Below are 15,242 nucleotides of genomic sequence, written 5' to 3'. Positions count from 1 at the left end.
ACCAGAGTGTAGCACTGATTATATTTTGAAAAATACTGAGAAAAAAACCCTCAGAAAACCGAACACAATAGTTTGGAATAAGGTCCCTTCCTTTACCAACAGCTCCTTCGTAAGTATTTAGTCTATTGTAGACGTGCTCCTGCATATATTTACTCTTTGTTATGTCTTGAAATTATTTAAACATAAGATTTGCGCAGAATGTAGCTTTTAGCTGTAATATGTGCAGTTTTCAAAGCTGGAGTGATACAGATGCTGAAGTGATAAGCCTGAAATAGTAAAGTACATTCAATGAGGTTATTGCATCGGCACCTCGGCAAGCACTGCTGTTCAGTTAGGCATAAAGCCTGAGGGTAAAGTAGCAACCATTGTGGAATCAGCAGTTCTATTTTTAGGCAGCTCTTTTCCAAACCTCATCCTCTTACAACACAATATTTGTTTAATTGGAAATAATACATCCCAAACAATCTCAATAACTAGGGATCATGAATGTTCATGCTGCAACTTAGCAGCAATATATATGCATCTTTCTTAAAACAACACTCCTTAAAATGAAACAAAAATGTGTTTATTCTAATGGATGTCTCCAGATAAATGCCTAGCAAGGGATATCTTATTTTCAGCTGTTTAGTAATGCTGCCTAATTATGTCCCTGCTGAAACTGGGAAACGTTGTAGAGAAAAGTGATTAGGAGAAGCTGAGCATTTGCTGAAAGATATTATTGTGAGTACAGTAAAAAATCTGCCAGACCCTCAATAAAGACTGTTTAGTAATATAAAAAATCAGATCCCAGGTGTACCTTGAAAATGACATTTTTAGTTCCATGATCTACATTTCCTTTGCATTGGCAGAAGACAGATGAGGTCTGCAACTTTACAAGAAGAATTTAGTGAGTGTTTCACTGAAAATAACATAGAGGTCAAGTGTAGCCATTTTTAGTTTACAAACCATCAGTGAATGTGTTGAAATATGTATTCAGCTTTTCTGAACACTCTGATGAAATGTGCTTGTTAGGTAGTAAGCCGCTCAGGAGGGGAGCATGCTGTACGTGCTCACATAGCATATGACGGGCATTACCAGGAGATAAAAATTTGTCTGCAACCCAGTATTTACTATATGCTATTCATGAGAGTTCACTACTGGCACCATGGGTTTAATCACATATGTTATCTTCCTATAGCTTTTGTTTCCTGATGGGGTAACTGAAGCTTCATAAATCTGAAACTTCTGAGAATGTTTTGGGAACAGAGAGTTTTTTAACTGTATTTTGTGAAAACTGCTATCAATCTAGATCTATTTGTGAATATTTGCTCCTGTCAACATTTGTGAGTAAGCATGCAACTAAGTGTTAAGGAAACTCTATAGTTTGCAGGTGTAAGAAAAGCAAACTGAATAAAATGTCAACAGTATTTTTAGCAATACTTCCCTTAATTTTCTACATACATTCTGCTTTGACAACCTGCTCAAACATGTTTTGTCTTCCTGAGGGTAGAGGAAGCAGGCAAATGCACATACCTTGCTTAGCATGCTTCCACACTCTCTGAATACATATACATACCATCTGGGGCCACTTATCTTTCTTTCCTTGGAATGGGAAGCAAAATTAGGACTTTGGAAAATGAGATCACAAAAGTTGTGATGTACCACAAGCAGAGCAGAGCAGAAGGAAAATAGAAAGACAGCCTTTCCCCCCAGATAGCCCTCCAAAAAAACTCTCTGTCCATCTGACGAGACAAAAATCCTTCCCAACCAGAGCTTAGCACTCAATTCAACCCTGAATATGTGAGGAACGTGCTCCACCAGGCAACCAATTTCTTGCTACTTGAAGAAGCATAGGTGCCTTCAGGCAAAACCTCATCTTTAGTTATGTTCTGCTGCCAATGCTTTGCAGCAGGAGCTGGCCTGAGATGCATCTGCAGACCTGAAGTCCTCATAACAGTGATGGCAATTCAGATTTTGGTTTTGATCTTCCAGGAATAGTAGAGAAAACTTAGATAGAAAGATTACCAAAGGATGTGCTGCACAACAGCATCTTTCTAGCTGTGTTAAAGCTTAAATTGCACTGCATAAACAAAAGTCAGTTATTTATAGTGATCAAAGAAACACATTTTGTGGTTGCATCTAACCAAATGTTTTCTTTGAAATGCAAACAGTTTGCCTGTTAAAGGACATGAACAGAGTCTGTTTAAATGAAACAGAACATACTTGCTTGTATTTCTAAAGTGCTAAACAGCCCTTCTGGGAAGTGTGAAGTGCCACTTGAGAATTGAGATATTGAACTGTTCTTATTATTCCTTCAAGTTGTTGGTTTCAGAACAATGTTAAAAATGCTATTGCAAGGGATAATTTTAAAAATGAAGTTATCGGGCATCCTTATATCAGTATTTTAGAGAAGTTGAAACAGCACTGAAACTTGAAATTTGTCTGAATTTTCACCAGGTACGGACATACAAGACTTCAGACATCCTTTTGAAACATCCAACAGTGACACATCTTACAAGAGAATCACAGAATATTCTGAAATTGAGAAAGGGTCTTAGAGAGGTAGATTAATATAACTGAAAAGTCATGGATGTTATGGGCCTCTGAAGGACATAGAATTTGCTATGTTGTGCCACGGTACTCTTCATCAAGGTTGAGAAAATACTATGGTAATGATATAAAGCTTTTTTTTTTTTAAATACCAGTTTAATGAACTACATAGACACACACATACATATAAGGCTCACTGAGACATGGAATTGTTTTAATTCCTTCCATTTTGTCAAGTCTTGATTAGTTTCAAGGTATTAACAGCACCACAGTCAAATAATTTTTTCATTTCCTTTGGGAAGTTAAATTTTTATTACCACTTTTTGGCATTTCTGGTTTGGGGCTTTTTGTCTTTTTACTCAATTCAGTGAAGCTGGATCTAGTGCATGGTTTAACCCTATCTGGCAACTAAGCCCCACACAGATGATTACTCACTCCCTGGCCCCCGGTGCTATGGGGGAGAGAATCAGAAAAGTGAGAAAATTCAAAACTGGGCAGAACTTGAATCTGCATCACCCTCAGGGATGAAAAAGGGGGTAATGTCCCTCTGTGACATGCTGCTCTTAAGCCCTTGTACATATAACTGTGAAAATTTGACCCATTCCAGTCCCTCTTTCAGTGAGCTGTGGTTTTGGCAGTGGGAGAAGAATACCAGCCACATCCATGGAGAACAAAGTCGGGTGGCTGTGACACTTACAGGAGATGTTCAGAAAGGATAATGGACAATGACTGTCACCTCTTCTAGTGCTAGATGAGGATTCACAGGGAAAAAAACCTAAGAACAACCAAACTCCCTATTTGTTTCATCATGGAGAAAAGTATGTCTCAAGCTAACAAGGAAAATTATTTGCATAAGCAGAATTTGACCACTGAAACTTAAACCAGACTAATTTTATATTAATCAGACCACTTAGGAAATTACTCCTGCAAACGGTTGTTTCGTATGCCAGAGTACAGTGTACAAGAAAGAAATAACACTTTTATGAATTGCAAGGAATTCTGCAATCGGGCAATGCATTTTGCAATAGTTACAATGTTAAGCACTAAGGAACATAATTTCTTATGGCTTCTATAAATCATCTAGACATTTGTTCTTTTTTCTCCTTCAGCTTCTAAAATACCTTTGAAACTTTTGATTAAACAGTGTTCTGCACCTATTTCTTTCTCTGCACATTTTCTATATTTTAGTGGTGTCAGTTCCTGCTGTTTGCCACTCCTGCTCAGATGCTTGGTTTGACAAAACAGACTTGATTTAGCGTAAGCTTGTCTGGACTCTGTAAAGCCTTATGGAGGATACTCTGACCAAAGTGCCTATTTTACTGAGACAAGTGGGTAATAGAATTGTTTGGTTGTTAGTAGAAACAGACATTTCTCATTTAAAAAATATGAACAAATAGATGGGTACATCCTCAAGAAATCTATCAGTTATTATGCTAGTGAAGATACAAATTTTTTCCTTTAAAGCATTTCAGAGTCTGAGTCTGCAAAACATAGACTCAAAGATGCAGTGAAGAAGTATCAGAGTAATTTTGAGCTTGATATTTAAAAAGAAAACATCTGGATGATTCAGACCTGGAGTTTGTCTGGGACACAGCAGTGTTCACTGCAGGAGTCTACAGATGGTCTGCTCCTCAGTCTTGTGGGAAGACAGATTTATGTTTAGCCATAGTGGTTCTCTGTTGTATCACCTTACTCTACCATTTAGACACAAATCACAGGAAAAGAAGTTAAGAGGGACTATGAGACCTCCTCTTCATGAACCTGTTGTTTTTCTGCATAAACAGTTGCCATTTTTTCAGAGAGACAACAGCATCATCTCAAGAATCTGTTTTGGTAATTAGCTATTCAAATCATGGAAAAGTTTTTTTTAGTGTCTAGGCTGAATCTTCCTTGCTGCTTGAATCTAGTGATTGGTTTTTTGTAGCTTATTCCTCTTATTTTTACAATTCTTTTTATTCTATTGAAAACTGTTACCCTGCTAATAGAACCATGGCGAATAGGGGGGGTACTGTAAGGTATTCTCCACACACACACAAGATGACTAAGGAAGAGGGAGAAAGGACAAGAAAAATACAAGGGGGATCTCTTGTGATACATGTAGCTGGTTTATATCTTCAAACCTTTTCTTCACAGAGGTTGTATGTGCTAGTATATGACAGCTGCTCTCAGCTGTCAGTGGGGTTATCTGAAGGGTCTGGACAGGTACTACCTAGGAGCAGGTAGATTTTACTCAGTATTCTGGTTGAAGGCATCACTTGCTAAAGCAAACCTCTTCTCTGTCCTTGAGTTTGATGCTAATGAACAAACAACATAAACAATTAGGATTAGGGTTAGGTCTAGATATAGGGTTTGCCTCGGAATGCCAGGAAACATGAACTGAAATTACTTCTGGATTTTCTTCCCTACTGGTTCTGCAAGGGGAAAAGCAAACCTGACACAATTTGTTTGGGAAAAACTAAGATATCTTAATGATGTATACAGTAATGCTTGGAATTACAAGGGGTCCTGTACTATAGTATAGGTAGGTTTGCAAACCTGTCTGAAAGGTTCTAAAACTTGATGGATTTGATTTATTTCTCTAGGATGAAATCTAATCCTGCAGTTATAATCCTAGATTAGGATGTAAAATTCCAGGATACCACTTTGGAAGTAAACGATATGTAGCAATCATTATTCTGGATACGGAAAGCTTGAGCAGCTCCTGTTATTGTAGGCCCTAGACATGTTAATCGACCTAGGCTTATGGCTGGTTCCTTTAGGACCTAGAGTAATGTTATTTCTGCATATTTCCAAGGTATTTTCCCTGGATTCCAACATGTATACAAGATTAGGTTTCCAATGCTGTTGTGGTTGCAAGGGTTAGAATTTGGTTAGGATTCTGAAATGTAGACAGTTCTGAGCTGCAGTCAGTTCTGGATTTAGAAATGCTCACTAACATAACCTTTAGGGCTTGTACACAAAACGAAGTAATACGCTAAGTGAATTTCCAGCACTTCCATTATAATGCACCTGAGTCAAATCTGGAGCTTGGGATAAAGAATGCCAAGTGATCATGATTCATTTTAATAGTGTGGTTATAAAACATGTCTAGGTTAAATTTAGGGCAGCATTATTTGGGCCTAGGAGATGATGTGTTTGTTTATAATTTGAGGGGTTTTGGTTTGTTTCTTTTTTGTTTGTTTTTTTTTTGAGCTACCCTTATTCTGTGGCATGAGGTAGGATTGGATATAAAAAGAAGCTACGTGCTATCATTTTGGAACCAGTGCTTTTGAGGAAGTAAGTCGATAGTCCATATAAATTATTTCAAGTAGTACTCAGCATGAAATTAAAGTGCCTAATTTATGCATTTAAATATAGGTAGCTGCTTGTGACTAAGATGCCTACCATAGTTTTTTAGTCAACATAGATCCAGTTAATAAGTGGTTCATCCAAGACCTAAATCATAGTGAATAGTCACAGAAGTTATTGTTATTCTCAGGAGCAAGTGACTGCTTGGTTCATTTAGGTTTAGGATTTGATTTGGATATGTCTAGGGATGGGGTACAGCCATGCAGTAAGTAATATAATTTCAGCCTCTTCTAGTTCGAAATTGAGCTGCAGCTTTAATTGATCACCAGAACTTTTTTCCTTGAACTTTGTAAAACCTATAACCTATGATTCAATGTCAAGAAAAAACTCAGTGTGTTGATGTCACCTAATGCAAGTGGCACCAGACTGGGTTAGCAATATTTTTCAAATCACAGGCTGACTACTGTTCAACTTTCCCTGTATGTATGGCAATCATAAGAATCAAAAGTATAATAATAATAGTACTACTACTACTACTAATGTTTTATTCTTTTCCATTTTAGGATTCAGAGCTTTATCACTGGGCCTCCCTCTTTTCTTCCTTCCTCACCCCACTAGGCCACTGGATAAACAAAGATGAGGAATTTTAATGGCATCTACCTTGTCTTTTTATTTCAATCAAACCATGCTTTCTACTGAGTCAATCATAAATAGATATATGATGGTTTCATACCTCTACATAAGGGGAAATCATAATAACCTGAGAATGTTTTTATAACAAACTTTACTGAATGAGCTATTAGTACATTAATGACTCAATCTTGACATTTAACATTGTTACTTGTTAAAGAATGAATGCCTCTGGACAGGTTTTTAATATCTCAGGAATCGATGGCTGGGCTACGTTACAGTCTCATACTGAATTTTGAGAAATTGTAATGGTGTTCATAAGATTGCTGCTCTGAACTCACTTTTTAAACAGTAGCAAATGCTCCATAAAATTTGCAAAATGCCAACCTTGTAATTATGAAGATTTCAACACAGAAACAAAACAAAAGGTAGCATTTACACATAACTTCACTGTATCACTGAAAAGTGCAGGAGGAGTTCCAGTTCTAAAAGCTTTTATTTTCTCTTTAAATTCAACTAATCCTCTAAACTATGCCTTCAGGAAAGGACGTTTGCAAACTGTCCCAGACAGAATAACATCATCACAGACACAATAACACATAATCAGGTAGTAAGAGGACAGTGTTGTTTCTGAAAACATTAATGTCTGTTAATGAAGAGCCTGTTGCATGATTTTGAGCTTGGTAGAAGTAGCATAAAATTAACTTGCTCTCATATTGAAAGCTCTTGACTGCAATTGTGAAACCATTATAGGTGTATCTTTGATTCATCATTTGTCAGTATAAAGCAACATACCCTTCCCTGAGCTTTGTTTGGGTGCAAGATATTTGTGTGCAGTTTTAAGCATGCAGCTCTACATTTAAACATGCACTCAACATCGAGACACCTTTTCATAGCTCGGTCTTTCCACTTGCCTAGTTAGGCTGCTTAGATGAGCTTTTGTAAAAACTAGAAATTCATGTCCTCATAACAAAGCATCAACATGTTTCAATTTGAAATACTGGTTATGGAATTCTGATCAAAACACAGATTATTTTGCAGATTAAGTGAAATAAAATGTGACAATCATGTACGAAATCATGGTTTGGTCCTGGGTCACTGTCCCAAATACCTGCTGCACTTGATGTCAGTAGGATGAAAGGTAGGAACAGCACAGTTCAAAGTGAAGCTGAAGCAGGTGCTCTCTCTTTGTGGGTAGAATCTCCTGTGACCCTGTACTTTTCAACAGCTCCATACAGCACATGAGCATAGGCTGGTAACGTATGCAAAATGTATCAACACTCATTTGGTCAGGAGTACAAAAATAGTTTCAGGAACACTGAAGCTAGCACCAAAGGTCTGGCTTCCAGTCTTCATACATCACACCATCAACTCTTCTTAGAAAAGCTGCAATGTTGTGAAAATACATGCATGTGGTAAATTTTTGCATGCACTTAGACTTCCAAAATCCATAGAGGCAGTACTTGGAACTATTAAGGGAGAGCATGCTAGCCTGAAGAGAAATCATCATTAAGACCCAACAAAATAAACCTTGAAAGATGAATTGCCCTAAATTGCATCAAACCATGACATAGGCATGAAGTCACCTACTATACAAATCGAAATGCAAGACAAATTCAAGACAATACTGATACAAAAGACTGTGTAAGTAAATCAAGCTTTTAAAACCACTTGTATTTAATTCTATCAAACAGTAAACAGCAAAACTGCTTGCTTGCCCTATTTCTCTTAATAAGTATATCCCTTAAAATCAGTTTTTCTTCTATTGTTAGCTCAAATATTAAATGAGGATTAGGAAGAAAGCTATGTTTTGTAGCACTACTGACTGTGTGATCTTCTCTAGTTCATCTGTTCATGCCTGCATATAAAGGAGAGTAAATCCACAGACAAGTAGGTATTAACAGGATCCAAAAAAGTACTCAATTAGTATCTCTTCAAAGGTTTGTAAAGAGCATTTATATGCATGGCAATTTGATGACTTTCCTAAAAAGCAAGTGAATTCTATGCTTACAGAAGTGAAAGATATCCTTTGAAACACTTGAAACACTGCCTCTGAACTCAGATTGAGAGAAAGTAAGTAACCTCTGAGCTTCTGTAGGCCTATTGGTCCTAGGAGACCTGTTCTCTTATCTTTTATTTCTGAACTTATCCTGTGTAGAAATCATAATTCATGCCATACTGTCTTATTTTAGAAGCTGCATGTATAGGAACCAGATCACTACCAGCATCTTGCAAGTTTAAAATTTGAAATACACTTTACAGAAGAGAGTGAAAAATTGTACTCAAACTTTTGACATGCAGATCATGATGCAAGTTCAAAGCGATTGGCCTTGAATTTTTCTGGTATTCTGGCATAAATAAGTGAACTTTTATGAAGCATTTTGCTGCAAGTGCACATATTTCTTGGAGCAGAACCCAGTTCCAGTTGCTCTCAGAAATCTCTATCACCTATTTTTAGATAATTTATTTATATTTCCCTCTTTGTCTGAGGCAAGTCCATGGACTTCATGAATTACATGAAGAATTAACCTCTGTTACTGCCTGTAAAGAATGTTACAAAAAATTCCCTGGAAAGATTTGTTTTGACATATGGATAGAGTTTTGTTACGTATTCATCACTAATCATCTTTTCTCTTTGTGTGAAATTTCTTGCTAAGCTCAAAGCAAGTATACAATCAAAATATATCTATTGCACTGACTTAATTTTTCTGTCTTCTGTAGCAAAATCTAAGTGCCCCAGATAGGTAGCTTGCTTGTAAACAACTTTATAATTTCTTCTTTTTTCCTGTAGCTTTAAAGATTACTGTCACTTTTCTGATACAAATAGCAAATTGAAGAAGTCAGGTGTTCCTAATTTTTAAAAAATTAAGTCAAACCACTCAGGAAAGAAAGCTGTGAGGCAAAAATACACTTAAATTTCAATCCTGGCTTCACAAGTGCAACTAGTAAAACTGAGAAAAACCCAAACCCACAAATATCCAAATACTTCATTGGAACTGCATGTGTCATACGTGTCTTCCTTTTTTTTTTTTTCTATTTTTCTGGATCATAGATGAAATAATTCACAGTGATAGTGCTCTTGTCAGAGCTGTAACCAGTTTGCAAATCCCTATAGTTAATGCTGAGCTCATTGTGAAGAAATGTCAAACAAATCTCAGTGATACTTTTCACAATGGGGAAATGTCTCTCACCCAAGCCTTTAGGCAAATATTCTTTCAGTCTTTCCTGAATCTTCATTGCTTAAGAGCCTGTGTCATTTCAAAGCCTGCTCTGCAACATGTCAGCTTGTTTTAAAAAGTTTCTTATTTGAGTTCTGCATTGGGTGAAAATTTGCTTGGATCTGGAGAAGTGTAAAACCAAAGTAACTAACCTTTTTTTCACAGTATCCACTGAACTTAATTGGGAAATGCTGTCATTTGCTTAATTAGAAATGGTAATGTAAAATTTACAAAGACAATCTAAAGGAATGAAACACAAAATTACTATATTAAAATGCTAGTTTGAGGTGTATTGTTAGCTGCCTAGTATCATGGAAGTTAATGTAGAAATCTTAAGTAAAAGATAGCTAGCTTTATATCTCATATAGTTTAATATTTAAACAGATTCTGTTAGCCAAAATGAATTATTGAAAAAAACATTTTAAATTAAAATAGAATGAAAATTTGAATTGCATGGCACACATTTATCTCTGTGTTAGTCCCTAAATATCACCATGCCACAAACAAATTGTTTAAAATTTAGAATATCTTCCTTTGTCTTTTCTCCTCTTTGCCTTTCATATCCTCTCCATCACTCAGCACAGCGACACATGTTTACCTGTTCTGTGCCTCTCTTGAAACAACTTTTTTATCAGATATTTCTCACTTGACTCTTTTCCAGACTTCAGTTTGGAATTTGCAAAGTCCCCTCAGTGTGATTGAATAAAGTATTTATGAGAAAAATTAAATACAAAAAAAGAAAAGTACTTTAAAAATTTTCAAAGTCAGAGATCCCACCTTGTGTTTCTTCAGAAATGTTTCTTCTGAATGGCTAACAGGGATTGTGGTGGAACTGCAGATTAACTCTTGATGTGTGACATCAATTTTATAATTTCTATTCTTTTCTTTTTCAACCTGCTCTCCTATAGTTCTTTTGACACTTGTCTAAAATTCTAGCCATATGTCTTGGTAATTAGTAGTATTACAGTCACAACATCTGACTAATATTAAAACCCATCCTGCACATTTTGTATTGTCCTATGCACGTAAAACAGAAGGGTTTGGGAGCAATAATAGAGGTGTTGGCAGAAATTTTTTGTTTTCCACCCTTTTATGTATATAGAGAGCCAAATTTCACTGGAGTTCATTAGTGCACCATTAATGTAAATGCTTATGCAGTGTAACAGAGAAAAATCTGCTCCTCATTGAACAGAAACACCAACAACAACCTAGACAGGAGAGAGCCAAGTATGCAATTATCTACCAACCCGATACGCACATTTGTGAAGAAAATAACAATATAAAATTGCTCTTTACATGCTATGCTGAAGGAATGGGTTATTCACAAACCCTTGCTTAGCAGAAGGTCCTCCTCTAGAGGCTCACACCTATTGGCTGCAGACAGCAAGCCAGCTGCCTCCAGCATTCTGCTAGTCTCAAATGAAAGCACTTAAAGAAGCTGTGCACTTTAGTGTTGAATAAGTAGAGCCAGACAGATATCTCATGATGAAGGTATTAGATGAAGAAGAAAAACAGGCACACATATATGTTACTGTATACTGAACAACAGAAGTGGTTGGCAATTGTCTAATGACAAAGCTAGCCAGACTGAGAAGCACAATACTGAGAGGATATTAGCTCTAGAGTATGATTTAATGCAGAAGTTCAGTAGTTTTCCAGAAACCTTCCACAAATCAAGAGCTAGATTGGATAATTGTTTTCATCATTATAGGAGAAATATATTTATTTCAAAGATATATTTTTGCTTTAAAAAAACCTGAAAACTGAGTAAAGCTGAAAGCTACTTTCCTTTAATGGTTCAAAGCACTGAGAAATCAAATATTTTCAATGGTAGTCTGAAAAAGAATGTTCCCCATAAGTCAAATATAACTCATGAGAGGAAACTGTAGTTAGACAATGAGGAGTCTGGAGTAAGGGAACAAGTCTTCATGTCTACATGTCTGATTCTATTGCAGGTCTAAAAGATGTAGTGACATATATTTAGCAAGAAATATAATTAGTTATTCTACCTAAAGGTCTGCTTTTCCATAAATGCTCCTCTCTCTAGCCATTTGTCCCGATGGAATTTGTGATGACAGAGGACAGCAGATGTTAATTAAATAACATTTTATATTTACTGCACATAGGAAACACACATTTACTGGAAATTCAGTGAAGTTGTTCTTAAGATTTCTGTCCAAAACTCAAGACATGATGATGACAATTGTTCTCGCTTGTTTCTGGTTTGTTTCTGGTTTGTTTCTGGTTTTCCCTCGTAAAGGCTGGGGTTTCCATTCTGTTTTAGGAGTGAACAAGAAATTAGGATTCAACTGTTGTCTTTAAATTATTCCCTGCTTTCCTGAGAAGAAGCCAAAACAATCAGGCTCTTTTGAACTGCTCATCATATTGATTCAATTATCACTTCCTGTGCCATGTTGTGGGCTGAACAATGAAGCTATACAGCTTTGATTTTCACCAGCTCAGCTGGTTGAATGTTCTCAGTGATTTTAGTACTGTGATAAACAAGTCCCCAGGTAAATTGAAGTGTTGTTCTAGCTCTCCTAGGAATGTTCTTCTGCACAGAACTATTGCAGTATGTTGTGCAAAAGCTTTGTCCTTTCTTATGCCGTCTGGGGATTCCCAAGTGCTAACTAAACTGGCAGCTGCCTATGTACAGCAGATGTAAAATCTTTCAACACCAGTCCAAGAGGAAAATGGAATTTAACCCAGAATTTCATAGCTTTTATATGTTTGTTCTAACAAATATTGACTGGATAGTTCAGCTTAGGTCATGGTTTCAGAAAACAAACCCAACTTCCTAGGTTATATTCAGGCCACATTTGTACTTCAGATATTTTGAATTGGTGTTTTTCTGCCCCTTGGGCCAGATTATCTGACCACTTTCAGACAAAACAGCCAATTTGGGCTTGCTCTGTCGGTATGAAGATTAGCCCAGAGAAGTTGCTTGTCTATGTTAAGGTCTTGAGAAATCGATCTAAACTAGAGCAGCCCTGAGGCTGCCCTAGGCTATGTTTAGTCCAGCTTTAAGCAGAAAACTAAAATACCTGCGGTATATACAGTTTCTTTTCAGTGATAATGTCTTCTGCACCAAGTGGACGTAGGATGAGGAGAGAATTTGGCTCAGTGTACTGCAAATTATAGGAGTCAACCATGGAATGAATTTTGCTGGGTAACCACAGCACATCAAGCCCTTTACCCTTTGTGTCTTTAATGTCTAACATTCATATTGAATTGCTACAATGTCCAAATGGGTTGGATTTCCTCACTCTGATAGATCTGACTTTGCAGTCAAATGTTTTGCCTTCATTTCATTACTTTTAAAAATGAGGAACTCTTTTGCTTTTCATTTGTGGTCAGTAATCAGCTTCTAAATAGCCTACCACACTATAATAGTCTGCAGAGGAATTGCCATCTGGCTCAAGTGTTATTAAGATGTAGAATTAACAGATGAAAACTCTGGTAGCAACCATGCCACCATATCCCCGACCAGTTTGTTCCTCTGAGCCTTCCCAATCATTTAAAACACTTAGTAAACCCATTATGCCATTTTTGTTGTATTTTAACTCTGTCTCCTCTCAATATCTGCTTTTATATTTTATAGCTGGAACATCTGTTTTCATCTTTCCTGTATTTTTAGATTGTCTTCTGTGGCTTGAGTGTAATGGCAAATAAGAGGAAAATCCCAAAACCCTGAAACTTAGATAGCTGTGCACTGTATTTAGAAAAGAGTGACACTGGTAGCTTAGACTAACTGAAGTTTTACAAATATTACGTGAATCTTTTACAACTGTAGCCTTAAATTTCCACTTTAAAATATTCATTGCAATGGATTACAGTCCTCCATATGAAATTCTCTGAAGAAACCCTTCAGGTTTTCAAGTTGAATTATTCTACTTCGAAATTAGTAATACTTTTATTTCCCCATGGTAACAGTGTCTATATATTCAATAACCTTAAGATGAAATTATTATAGAAAAATTACATAAGCTAATATGCTTGATGACTTAAAATCACTGGGATTATTAGAATGAAAAGGAAGGTTATATAAGAAAACTGAAAAGAATAGCCAATATGGGTTTTTTATATAAATTATAATTTAATCCTCCCCAGAGATTTCTTTAACAGCTGGTATGTTTAAAAGACTAAGCCATTCATCATGAGTTTTTTGTTTATTTTGATTCCAGTGAGATATATATATATATATATTTATGAATTGGTAATAAGGCCAATAAAAGCAGCCTGCTGTAGTATTTGTCTTTATAGTTACCTCCTTGCCCTTCTCATGACAAAGCAATGAGCTTTGACCCTCCTGCCATGTGCACAAGTTAGCAGGCATTGAACACCAGCTAAAACTTCTGAAATCAGAAAAAAAATGGCCTCTTAACTGTGAATACTCTGTGAAACTTTAAGAAACCTTCCAACTGCAGTGTTTACAATTGTGGCACTTCTTTGCAAATATTGTGATAAATGAATCCAATTTCAGGAAAATTTACTGGAACAGTGACTTCTAAGAGAGAATTACAAAATATTTTTAAAAGGGATGTTTATCATTTGTGACTGTAAATATTCATGCCTGACTAAGATTAATATACTCACCCAGGAATGGAGCAGAATTATATCATGTAATCTATGTGCTGAATCATCTCAGCTTCAACTATTCCAGGGTGAATATTTGTATAATTATATAAAATACTGATCTGGGTCTGCTTAAAATACTGAGTGAATCATTTCTAATGCAGTTTGAGGAACTGTACAGTATGCTTGAGTTTGTCAGTTTTATTACTAACGTTTGCTTCCTGAATGGCAGAACTTTCCTTGGGGAAAAAAAGAAAACACCACGGCAAAGCAGACCAGAGACCTTTGCATTGAAAAGCAAAAATATGGAATAGGAAGTATTTCTTTACTCATATTCTCATGAATCCATATTGAAAGCCCTCCAGAATCATAGTGCAATACAAGTGAGGAAGAGGTTTCTTCTTGTCTTAACTCCTTCTCAGAGCTGGACAGGCTGAGAGATCAGATCATGTTGTTCCAGGACTCTGTCCAGCCTGATATTGAGAACTTCCAGGATTATAGACAGTACTTTCTAGGCACTTGGTTCCACTGCTCAACTGTTCTCATGATCAATCGTTTTTTCTCTATGTTATATCCAGTCTGAATAGCTCTCTGAAGACTCTCATCTTACAGCCATTGCCTCTCAGTCTCCCACCATGCACAACTGTACATATAGCTGTGAAGAACCTGATTTATCTTCTCAATAACTTCCCCACAGACCCCATCAGGCTGCTTCCAGGTCCCCTGGAACCATTTCTTCTCCAAGTTGTACGAGGCCAGTTCTGCCAGCCTCTCATCAAAAAGCAAAATGCTGCAGCCTGCAAACACCTTGGTGGCCCTCACTGAGCTCATTCCAATTTATCAACATCTTTCTCATAGTGAGGATCCCAGCATTGGATGCAATATCTAGATCTAATGCTTTTTGGTTGCAAAGTAAAGGAGAATAATCACTTCCCTCCATCCACCGACTCTACTGGTGTTTATACAACCCCAGACACTGTTGACCTTCTCTTCTGACAAGGG

This window comes from Neopelma chrysocephalum, unplaced genomic scaffold (assembly GCF_003984885.1).
Source record: "Neopelma chrysocephalum unplaced genomic scaffold, ASM398488v2 Primary Assembly neopelma1_67, whole genome shotgun sequence".
In the NCBI taxonomy this organism is placed as follows: Eukaryota; Metazoa; Chordata; class Aves; order Passeriformes; family Pipridae; genus Neopelma; species Neopelma chrysocephalum.
This window is presented reverse-complemented; position numbering follows the sequence as displayed.